Genomic DNA, 12814 nt, shown 5'->3' on the forward strand with positions numbered 1-12814 from the left:
CCAGGAGATTCTGGGGGTCCCCAGGAGTGTCCCCAGGTCATCCCCAGTGTCCCCAGCTGATCCCAAGTGTCCCCAGTGGATTCTGGGTGTCCCCTGGAGTGTCCCCAGGAGGATCCCAGGGGATCCCAAGTGTCCCCAGGAGTGTCCCAAGGAGATCCCAAGGGTCCTTGGGTGATCCCAAGAGTGTCCCCAGGAGATTCTGGGTGTCCCCAGGAGTGTCCCCAGCAGATCCAGGGTGTCCCTAGGACATCCCACATGTCCCTGGCAATGTCCCCAGCAGATCCCCAATGTCACCAGGAGATCCCAAGTGTCCCCAGAGGATTCTGTGTCCCCAGGGGTGTCCCCATCAGATCCTGGTTATCCCTGGCAGTGTCCCCGGGAGATCCCAGGAATGTCCCCAGGAGTGTCCCCAGGAGATCCCAGGTGTCCCCAGTGGATTCTGGGTGTCCCCTGGAGTGTCCCCAGGTCATCCCAAGTGTCCCCAGGAGTGTCCCCAGGAGATCCAGGGTGTCCCTAGGTGATCCCAAGAGTGTCCCCAGGAGATCCTGGCAATGTCCCCAGCAGATCCCCAATGTCACCAGGTGATCCCAAGTGTCCCCAGAGGATTCTGTTCCCAGGAGTGTCCCCAGGAGTGTCCCCAGGTCATCCCAAGAGTCCTCGGGTGATCCCAAGTGTCTCCAGGAGTGTCCCCAGTGGATTCTGGGTGTCCCCAGGAGTGTCCCCAGCAGATCCAGGGTGTCCCTTGGACATCCCATGTGTCCCTGGCAGTGTCCCCAGCAGATCCCCAGTGTCCCCAGGTGATCCCAAGTGTCCCCAGAGGATTCTGGGTGTCCCCTGGAGTGTCCCCAGGAGGACCCCAGGGGATCCCAGGTGTCCTCAGGAGTGTCCCAAGGAGATCCCAAGGGTCCTCAGGTGATCCCAAGAGTGTCCCCAGGAGATTCTGGGTGTCCCCAGGAGTGTCCCCAGCAGATCCAGGGTGTCCCTAGGACATCCCACGTGTCCCTGGCAATGTCCCCAGCAGATCCCAAGTGTCCCCAGAGGATTCTGTGTCCCCAGGAGTGTCCCCATCAGATCCTGGTTATCCCTGGCAGTGTCCCCGGGAGATCCCAGGTGTCCCCAGGAGTGTCCCCAGGTCATCCCAAGTGTCCCCAGGAGTGTCCCAAGGAGATCCCGAGGGTCCTCGGGTGATCCCAAGTGTCCCCAGGAGTGTCCCCAGCAGATCCAGGGTGTCCCTAGGAGATCCCACGTGTCCCTGGCAATGTCCCCAGCAGATCCCCAATGTCCCCAGGTGATCCCAAGTGTCCCCAGAGGATTCTGGGTGTCCCCAGGAGTGTCCCCAGCAGATCCAGGGTGTCCCTAGGTGATCCCAAGAGTGTCCCCAGAGGATTCTGTGTCCCCATCAGATCCTGGTTATCCCTGGCAGTGTCCCCGAGAGATCCCAGGTGTCCCAGGACTGTCCCCAGCTGATCCCCAGGATGTTCCCAAGTGTCCCAGGAGATTCTGGGTGTCCCCAGGAATGTCCCCAGCAGATCCAGGGTGTCCCCAGGTGATCCCAAGAGTGTTCCCAGGAGATCCTGGCAATGTCCCCAGCAGATCCCCAGTGTCCCCAGGTGATCCCAAGTGTCCCTAGAGGATTCTGGGTGTCCCCAGGGGTGTCCCCAGCAGATCCAGGGTGTCCCTAGGACATTCCATGTGTCCCTGACAATGTCCCCAGGATGACCCAAGTGTCCCCAGGTCATCCCAAGGGTCCTCGGGTGATCCCAAGTGTCTCCAGGAGTGTTCCCAGGAGATGCTGGGTGTCCCCAGAAGTGTCCCCAGCAGATCCAGGGTGTCCCTAGGACATCCCTCGTGTCCCTGGCAATGTCCCCAGCAGATCTCCAGTGTCCCCAGCTGATCCCAAGTGTCCCCAGAGGATTCTGTGTCCCCTGGAGTGTCCCCAGCAGATCCTGGTTATCCCTGGCAGTGTCCCCGAGAGATCCCAGGTGTCCCCAGGAGATCCAGGGTGTCCCTAGGTGATCCCAAGAGTGTCCCCAGAAGATCCTGGCAATGTCCACAGCAGATCCCCAGTGTCCCCAGGATGATCCCAAGTGTCTCCAGGAGATTCTGGGTGTTCCCAGGAGTGTCCCCAGCAGATCCAGGGTGTCCCTAGGACGTCCCATGTGTCCCTGGCAATGTCCCCAGCAGATCCCCAATGTCCCCAGGTGATCCCAAGTGTCCCCAGAGGATTCTGTGTCCCCATCAGATCCTGGTTATCCCTGGCAGTGTTCCCAGGTCATCCCAAGTGTCCCCAGGAGTGACCCCAGGTCATCCTGAGGGTCCTTGGGTGATCCCAAGTGTCTCCAGGAGATTCTGGGTGTCCCCAGCAGTGCCCCCAGCAGATCCAGGGTGTCCCTAGGACATCCCTGGCAATGTCCCCAGCAGATCCCCAGTGTCCCCAGGTGATCCCAAGTGTCCCCAGGAGTGTTCCAAGGAGATCCCAAGGGTCCCCAGGAGATTCTGGATGTCCCCAGGAGTGTCCCAAGGAGATCCTGAGGGTCCTCGGGTGATCCCAAGTGTCTCCAGGAATGTCCCCAGGAGATTCTGGGTGTCCCTAGGACATCCCACGTGTCCCTGGAAGTGTCCCCAGGACTGTCCTGAGGAGTGTCCCAGGAGATTCTGGGTGTCCCCGGGGGTGTCCCCAGGAGATCCCGGTGTCCCCAGGGGTGTCCCCAGGAGATTTTGGGCGTCCCCAGGGGTGTCCCCAGGAGGTCCCGGTGTCCCCAGGAGGTCCCGGTGTCCCCGGGGGTGTCCCCAGGGGTGTCCCCAGGAGGTCCCGGTGTCCCCAGGAGGTCCCGCTGTCCCCGGGGGTGTCCCCAGGGGTGTCCCCGGTTTGTTTTCCCCAGACCCGCGGCTCAAAGTCCCGGGCGGGGCTCGAAGGGCGGAGCGGCCCCGCCTGGGCCGGGTTGAGCTCGGCCTGGAGCCGTTCCCTGATCCAAGCCCGACATCTCTGGGACGAGCCGGGAATTTTCCGGGGACAAATCCCAACCGCGAGGCTGCAGCGGCCCCGTTCCCGCTGCGGATCCCGACGCTCCCGATCCCACAGAATTCCCGTCCCCCCGACGCGCCGGATCCGATTCCCGGAGCGGGATTAAATTCCCATTTCCCGAGGCTCGGGCGCCGCCGGGGTTTTCCCGGATTTCCCGGGATCCCGGGGCTCGTCCCGCCCGGATCTGCCTCGGGAATGACGCCTGGAATTCCGAGGCACCGGGGAGAGGGGATTGTCCCGGGCTGTGCCCCCCGAGGGATCCCAAGGGAATCTGAGATTCCCAAGAGAATCCCAAAGGGCTCTGGAGAAGGGACAAGGCTGGGAAAAACCAGGGTGGGGAAAATCGGGATTGGGATTTCCGGGGAGTTTTCTCCTGGAGATCTCCAACCCCCCTAGGATGGGATGGGATCCATAAAAATCCCCAATTCCCTAAATCCTCACACCATTCCAGCTGCATCCGTGTGGGATTCCCACCCCAATCCTCCCCGTGGGATTTTTGGGGCCTCTCCTGCTTTTTGGGGAGCGTCTCCACGGGTTTTTGAGGAGCATTTCCATGGATCTGGGGTCTGTCCTCCTTTTTTGGGGGACATTTCAGTGGGCTTTGGGATCTGTCCTGCTTTTTGAGGAGAATTTCCATGGGTTTTGGGATCAGTCCTGATCTTTGGGAGCATCTCCATGGGATTTTGGGAAGCATCTCCATGGGATTTTGGGTCTGTCCTGATTTTCTGGGGGACACCTCCATGGGTTTTAGCATCTGTGCTGCTTTTTCAGGAGAATTTCCTTGGGATTGGGTCCTGTTCTGTTTTTTTGGGAGCACTTCCATGGATTTGGGGCCTGTCCTCCTTTTTTGGGGGACATCTCCATGGGTTTTAGGTTCTGTCCTGCTTTTTGGGGACATTTCCATGGAATTGGGGCCTGTCCTGATTTTTGGGAACCTCTCCATGGGATTTTGGGAAGCATCTCCATGGGTTTTGGGATCTGTCCTGATTTTCTGGGGAACACCTCTATGGGTTTTAGCATCTGTCCTGCTTTTTGAGAAGAATTTCCACAGAATTGGGAAATGTGTTGCTTTTTGAGGGGAATTTCCATGGGATTGGGATCTGTCCTGCTTTTTGAGGAGAAGTTCCATGGGATTGGGGCCTGTCCTGAATTTTGGGAGACATCTCCATGGGTTTTTGGGCAGCATTTCCATGGAATTTGGATCTCTGCTGCTTTTTGAGGAGAATTTCCTTGGGATTGGGTCCTGTTCTGTTTTTTTGGGAGCACTTCCATAGAACTGGGATCTGTCCTGCTTTTTGGAGACATCTCCATGGAATTTGGGGCCTGTCCTGAATTTTGGGAGACATCTCCATGGGTTTTTGGGCAGCATTTCCATGGAATTTGAGTCTGTGCTGCTTTTTGAGGAGAATTTCCTCGGGATTGGGGCCTGTCCTGTTTTTTGGGGAGCACCTCCCCAATTCCAGCTTTTCTCGGGATCACCGGATCTGCCGGATCTCCGTTTGCTGGGGTGAATTAGCAGCACAATTCCCAGGTGGAAAATTCCTCCCTCTGTGCATCCCAGGCCTTTTTCCCCCCATTTGAATTCCAAGGGAATTCTTTCCCCCCCTCTGGATTCTGCTCTCTCCCACCCCAGCTCCGAATTCCCGGGAATTCCCTCCTTTCGTTCTCTGTGCCGAGCAGAAAAAAATGGAATTATGGAATTTTCTTCCCCTTCTCCCTTGGAATTCTGGGCTCAAGGAACAGGAAAAGCATTCCCAGATGGAATATCCCTCCCTTGCTGGGATAAATGAGGATAATTATTGATAATTATTGATAATTATTAATCCGGGGTTAACAAAGTCTCACCAGGTGAGGTAAAGCCCGGCCTAAATCCCGCTGGAATTCCAAGAAATCCCAGCAGGAGGAGGATGAAGGTTAAAAAACTCAGCAGGGCCAGCTCAGTGATCCCAAATATTGATCAAAATCGGAAATTATCAGTAAGAAACTCGCTCAAAGTGATGGAAATTGGGAATTATCAATGGGCTCGTGAAATGTTGGTAGAAATCAGGAATTATCAATAGTAAACTGATCAAATATGGATCAAAATAAGGGATTATCAATAATAAACTCAGCAAATATTGATGGAAATCAATGTCAATTATGGAAATCAATTATCAATAATAAACTCATCTAAATATTGATGGCAATCAGGGATTATCAAAACTAAATCCACACAACATTGATAAAAAACAGGAATTATCAGTAATAAACTCACACAAATATTGATTAAATCAGGGATTATCAATAATAAATCAACAAAATATTGATTAAATCTGAAATTATCAATAATGAACTTTATTACGATTATTATTATTATTATTATTATTATTATTATTATTATTATTATTATTATTATTATTATAGTACTACTGTTGTCAACTCTAAATCACAAATAATTTTATAAAACAACCAAAACAAAGGAAAAATAAAATAATTTGGGTTGCCTTTAATTGTAGGATTGAGACCCCAGCAGGAATTATTTTAATACTCACACTTAATTAGTATTTTTTATTTAAATTATTATTTCTTTACATTAATGATTACTGATTTTATAGTCACACTAAAGTGACAAAGGGAAGGGAAGGGAAGGGAAGGGAAGGGAAGGGAAGGGAAGGGAAGGGAAGGGAAGGGAAGGGAAGGGAAGGGAAGGGAAGGGAAGGGAAGGGAAGGGAAGGGAAGGGAAGGGAAGGGAAGGGAAGGGAAGGGAAGGGAAGGGAAGGGAAGGGAAGGGAAGATCTCGCCTGGGATCCCACCGGGAATTCTCTGCTCCAGCACGGAACTGTGGGAGAAGGTCCAGAGGCCATGGAGATGCTGAAGGGATTGGATGGATGGATGGATGGATGGATGGATGGATGGATGGATGGATGGATGGATGAGGGATGGATGGATGATGGATGGATGGAGGGAGGGACGGACGGACGGATGGGGGGATGGATGGATGGATGATGGATGGATGGATGATGGATGGATGGATGATGGATGGATGGAGGGATGGAATCCATGGATGGATGGATGGATGGATGATGGATGGATGGATGGATGGAGGGATGGAATCCATGGATGGATGGATGATGGATGGATGGATGGAATCCTTGGATGGATGGAATGGATGATGGATGGAATGGATGATGGATGGATGGAGGGATGGAGGAGGGATGGATGGAATCCGTGGATGGATGGATGGATGGATGGATGGATGGATGGTGGAATCCATGGATGGATGGATGGTGGAATCCATGGATGGATGGATGGATTCATGGGGAATGATGGATGGAGGGATGTGGAGAACTTGGAGCAACTTCCAGTGTCCGGAGGGGCTCCAGGGAAGCTGGAGAGGGAATGTTCCTCAGTTCCAGAGTGTCAGAACGAGCAGGAATGGGCCAGACTGAAATAGGGTAATTTGAGGGGAATTTGGGAAGAAATTCCTGCCCTGACACAGCTTCCCAGAAAAGCCGTGGCTGCCCCTGGATCCCTGGAATGTCCCAGGCTGGGCTGGATGGGGCTGGAGGCGGCTGGGGCCCGGGAAGGAGTCCGGACATGGAATGGGACGGGCTCAAAGGTCCCACCAACCCAACCCGAACCGCTCCGGATCCCATTCCCTGTCCCACAGTGCCTCCTGAGGAGGAATTCCCGGAGTTCCTGCAGGAATCCCCCGCTCCGGAGGGATCGGCGTGTCCTGGACCGACGCGCTCGGACACAGCCGGGACACAGGGCAGGGACCTTTCCCGCTCTCTCTCCCTGTGAGCGGAATTCCCTTGGGATCTCTCCGGGGGTCTCTGAGCCCCTTCCACGGAGCTGTTCCTCGGTCCCCATCCCCGGGGTTTTTTTGGGAAAAGCGGCGCGGGAATCGCTCGGCGCTCCACCGGCAGATCCCTGCTGCCACCGTGTGGATTCGGCCGGGAAGGCTCGGGAAAAGATTCCCTGCTTTTCCCCGTTATCCATCCATCCATCATCCATCCATCCCTCCATCCATCCATCCCTCCCTCCATCCCTCCATCCATCCATCCATCCATCCATCCATCCATCCATCCATCCATCATCCATCATCCATCCATCCATCCCTCCATCCATCCATCCATCCATCCATCATCCATCCATCCATCCCTCCATCCATCCATCCATCCATCCCTCCATCCATCCATCCATCCCTCCATCCATCATCCATCCATCCATCCATCCATCCATCCATCCATCATCAATCCAACCATCCATCCATCCCTCCTCCATCCATCCATCCATCCATCCATCCATCCATCCATCCATCCATCATCCATCCGTCCATCCAACCGTCCATCCATCCGTCCATCTATCCGTCCATCCATCCATCCATCCATCCATCCATCCATCCATCCATCCATCCCTCCATCCATCCCTCCATCCATCCATCCATCCATCCATCCATCCATCCATCCATCCATCCATCCATCATCCATCCATCCTCCCTCCCTCCCTCCCTCCCTCCCTCTCCAGGATAACGGATGGGGGATCCATGGATGGATGCTTTCATATAAAATTTTATTTTCTCTATAAAAGATTGTTCTCTTTCAATAACATTTCCTATAAAACGATATTTTCTATTAAAATGGCACCTCCAAAACGCCTCAGAGGAGGTTCCAGCGGCCCTGGACACTTGGGAATGCTGGACTGGGTGGAACCTCGGATCCTTCTTCCCTGGATGAGACAGGGAGAATTCCATGGAATCCCGAGCCCTTCCACGGCCTCGTCTGGGGACCTGCAGGAGCCCCCAGCTCCTCCCAGCCCCTGGTGGAGATAAAAATCCTGGATGGCAAGGATGGGGAATTCCAGGGAGCTCCAAGAGGGATCAAGGAGCATCCAGCAGGATCCAAGGAGCCTGGAGCAGGAGAGCTGGGACTGGGAAGGACCTGCTGGAGGTGCCCCCTGTGCCATGGAAGGAATTGTCCTGGGACTGGGAAGGACTGGGATGGGGAGGAACTGTGGGATGAGCTCCCTGGGATGAGCTCCCTCGGCCTTCCCGGTGTTTGATCCCTAATTCCCAGCAAAGAGCCATGGAGAGGGCTTGGGAAGGATGTTGGAGACCCTGGAGTCCAGGGGAATCTGTCCCTGGATGTGGGGCTGGATCTGGTGCGGGGCAATCCCTCACCTTCATTCCACGGGATCCCAAATCTGGGCCTGAACCAGGGTGTGGGGCTGGATCTGTCTTTGGAGGAGACCAGGACAATTCCAAAACCCCCTTCATTCCAGGTGATCCCAAACTCCTGCCTGCACTGGAATGTGGAGCTGGATCCATCTTTAGAGAGCACCAGGACAATCCCTTCATTCCAGGTGATCCCAAATCCATCTCTGAACCAGGATCTGGGGCTGGATCTGTCTTTGAAGACACTGAGACATTCCCTTCATTCCAGGTGATCCCAAATCCCTCTCTGAACCAGGATGTGGGGCTGGGTCTGGCTTTGGAGGAGACTGGGACAATCCCACACCTCCATCCTGGACAATCCCATGTGTTCATTCCAGGTGATCCCAAATCTCCACTTGCCCTGAAATGCTGGGCTGGGTCTGGCTCTGGAGGACACCGGGACAATCCCACACCTCCATTCCAGGTGATCCCAAATCTCCACCTGCACTGGGATGTGAAGCTGGATCTGGCTGTGGAGGACACCGGGATCATCCCATGTGTTCATTCCAGGTGATCCCAAATCTCTGGACCAGGATCTGGGGCTGGATCTGTCTTTGGAGGAGACCAGGACAACCCTGCACCTTCATCCTGGAAAATCCCATGTGTTCATTCCAGGTGATCCCAAATCTCCACCTGCACTGGGATGTGGGGCTGGATCTGGCTGTGGAGGACACCGGGATCATCCCATGTGTTCATTCCAGGTGATCCCAAATCTCTGCACCAGGATCTGGGGCTGGGTCTGGCTTTGGGGGAGACTGGGACAATCCCACACCTCCATCCGGGACAATCCCATGTGTTCATTCCAGGTGATCCCAAATCCCTCTCTGCACTGGGATGTGGGGCTGGATCTGGCTCTGGAGGACATCAGGACAATCCCTTCATTCCAGGTGATCCCAAATCTCCACCTGCACCAGGATTTGGGGCTGGATCCATCTTTGGAGGACACTGGGACAATCCCTTCATTCCCGGTGATCCCAAATCCCGGCCTGCGCCAGGATCTGGAGGTTCAGGGCTGGGAAAAAAGCGAATCTGAGTTAATCAGGATCGTTCCATTGGAATTGGGGTAATTCCCATTGGAACTGGGAGCATTCCCATTGGAACTGGGATCATTTTCATTGGAACTGAGATTCCATTGGAATTGGGATCATTCCATTGGAACTGGGATAATTTCCGTTGGAACTGGGATCATTCCATTGGAATTGGGATCATTTTCATTGGAACTGGCATAATTTCCATTGGAATTGGGATCATTCCCATTGGAATTGGGATCATTTCCATTGGAAGTGGGATCATTCCATTGGAATTGGGATCATTTCCATTGGAATTGGGATCATTTCCATTGGAAGTGGGATCATTCCATTGGAATTGGGATCATTTCCATTGGAACTGGGATCATTTCTATTGGAATTGGGATAATTTCATTTGAACTGGGATAATTTCATTGGAATTGGGATCATTTTCATTGAAATTGAGATTCTTTTCATCAGAACTTGGATCATTTCCATGGGAATTGGGATCATTTCACTGGAATTGAGGGGTGGGAAGGGTTGGGTTTTTTGGGATCCTCCTCCCCCTGGAATCCCAGAGAACGCCTGGGGCTGGGAATTTGGGATTCCCTCACGCCCCAGGGTTTTCCAGGGGGTCAGAGCTGGATACGGATCCCAAGGGAGCCCCGTGGGGTGAGGAGAAACGGGAGAAATGATCCCAAGGGAAAAAGATTCCTTTGGTTTCTCCAGGCTGTAAAAACTGCCCTGATCCCGGATTTCCCACGGATTTTCCCAAGGGCTGCTGCAATCCCCACTTCCCCCTCTTGCTTTCCCTTCCCTGTCCTGCAGGAATTTGGGATGAAACCTGGACTGAGCCCTTCCCACAGAGGAAAAACCCGGCACATCCTGGATAAATCCCCAAAATTCCAATATCCCCCAGGTGCGGCCTCAGGGAAACGGAGGAATCCTAATTTTCATCTTTCCGAGGTGATTTTTTTCCTAAGGCTGCTGGAATTCCCGCTTTTCCCTCCCCCTTTGGCATTCCCTGGGCACGGAGCTGCTCCCAGAGGGATCCAGGTGGATCCTGGAGCCCTCGGGATGAGCCCAGATGGATCCACGGGAAGTTCACTGGAAAACCTCTGGGAAAATCAGGAATAAATCCCATTTTTCCTTTAAAAATTCCAGGAATTCCTTTAAATTTCTTTCAATTCCCATTTCTTTGGCTGCTCCTTATTCATGCCTTAATCTCTCTTTTCCTTGGGAATTCCCATTCCTCGATTTCAGCTTGATTTCAAAATCATGGAATTTTTTCCATGCCTGCTTTGCTTTGCCCTGGTAGGATGAGGAGCACCAGGAATTAAAGGAATCCAGGACGCCTGGGAATAAAAATATTTGGGGAAAATGGCATCTGGGTGGATCCCAAGGAGGAGCAGGAGGAGAATTCCCACTTTTCCCTGAATGTTCCCTCATTCCCAAAATTCTTTTGGGTGGCTGAGTGGGAGAAGGGGCAGAAATTGTGGAAAAAACTCCAAAATTGTGGAATTTTCAGCCTTTCCCTATGGAAATGGGGCAGGAAATGGGCGGGATGAGGATCCTGCTCCGTGTCCATGTGGGAATGAGGGATTTGCTGGGATGAGGAGCTGGGAATTCCCACATTCCTGCCGTTTTTTGGGAGTTTTACATCCCAGCTGAGCCCTGAAGATTTTTTTGTGCCTTCCAAGTTTTTTTTCTGGGAAGCATCCAAGTCTTTGCCAGGATTTTTTTCCAGGGATAAAACATGATCTTTGCTGGGATGAAAAATCTTGGAAAAACCCTGGGTGTAATCCGGGAATAAAAATTGAGGGAAGATCCAAGCTGCAAATAAAGCAGGAGAAAAACGCTGGAAAAGCCAAAGGGGAAAAAAAAATTGGGAATAATGTTGGGAAACCGGGAATAAATTCAGTTTTTCCATGTTTTCAACCGAGAGCCCCTAGATGGCAGCAACGCCTCGGGAAAAGGGAATTTTGAGGATTTGGGAATTTTGAGGAGAGGGAATTTTGAGGCTCTGTTGGGCTCAGCTTCCGAATTTTAAAATTCCCGCGGTTTCCTGCACTCCTGGATTTTCCCTCCTCTCCTCATTCTCGGATTTTTCCCATTTTAGGGAAAATCCTCCATTGGAATTCCAAAATTTGGGATCAAGATAATCCCAAATTCTGGTTTAGGGTCCCGATGATCTTCAGGAAATTCCTGGGATTCTTCATCCCCTCCTCCAGCCGGCTTGGAAAATCCGGATCCCCCAGGAAAGGAAAATCCCAGAATTCCATCCTCATTCTCCAGCTCCAAAATTCCCAGTGTGCAAAAAACCCCGGAATTCAGTCAGAACACCTCGGCCTGGGTGGATTTTTATGGAATTTCTCCGGGATTTCCAGTGCCTCTGGAAGTGACACTGCTTTAGGGAGGCAAAACCCTGGAAGTCACATCCCAGTGCAGGAAATCCTCAAAAATCAGGACAGATCCCAAAATCCACGGAAATGTCCCCCAAAAAAGGAGGACAGACCCCAAATCCATGGAGATGCTCCTCAAAAACCCGTGGAGACGCTCCCCAAAAAGCAGGAGAGGCCCCAAAAATCCCATGGAGATGCTCCCAAAAATCAGGACAGATCACAATCCTATGGAAATTCTCCTCCAAAATCAGGACAGATCCCAAAAACTCATGGAAATGTCTCCCAGAAAAGGAGGACAGACCCCAAACCCATGGAAGTGCTCCCAAAAAACAGAATAAGACCAATCCCAAGGAAATTCTCCTCAAAAAGCAGCACAGATCCAAATTCCATGGAGATGCTTCCCACAATCCCCTGGAGATGACTCCCAAAATTCAGGACAGACCCAAAACCCATGGAAATTCTCCTCAAAAAGCAGGACAGATCCCAATTCCATGGAAATTCTTCTCAAAAAGCAGGACAGATGCTAAAATCCATGGAGGTGTCCCCCAGAAAATCAGGACAGACCCAAAACCCATGGAAATGCTTCCCAAAATCCCATGGAGATGCTCCCAAAATTCAGGACAGATCCCAAAACCCATGGAAATTCTCCTCAAAAAGCAGGACAGATTCACAAAATCCACGGAGATGTCGCCCCAAAAAAGGAGGACAGACCCCAAATCCATGGAAATGCTCCTCAAAAACCCGTGGAGACGCTCCCCAAAAAGCAGGAGAGGCCCCAAAAATTCCATGGGGAGGATTGGGGTGGGAATCCCACACGGATGCAGCTGGAACGGAGTGGGAATGATGTGGGAATGGGGTTGGGGTGGGAATCTCGTGTGGATGCAGCTGGAATGGAGTGGGAATTTAGGGAATTGTGGATTTTTATGGATCCCGTCCCATCCCAGGGGGATGGAGATCTCCAGGAAAAAAAAATCCCTGGAAATCCCAATCCCAATTTCGTCCTCCAGGCAGGGCCTGCTGAGGGTTTTCCCAGCCCTGTCCACTTGGAATTCTCTTGGGAATCTCAGATTCCCTTGGGATCCCTCAGGGGGCACAGGCTGGGACAATCCCCTCTCCCTGCTGGCTCGGGATTCCAGGGGTTATTCCAGGAATTTCTCTGGATTGGACCATTCCCGGTCCCTGTGCA

Source organism: Fringilla coelebs (assembly GCF_963513975.1).
Source record: "Fringilla coelebs genome assembly, chromosome: 22".
NCBI classification, from domain to species: Eukaryota; Metazoa; Chordata; class Aves; order Passeriformes; family Fringillidae; genus Fringilla; species Fringilla coelebs.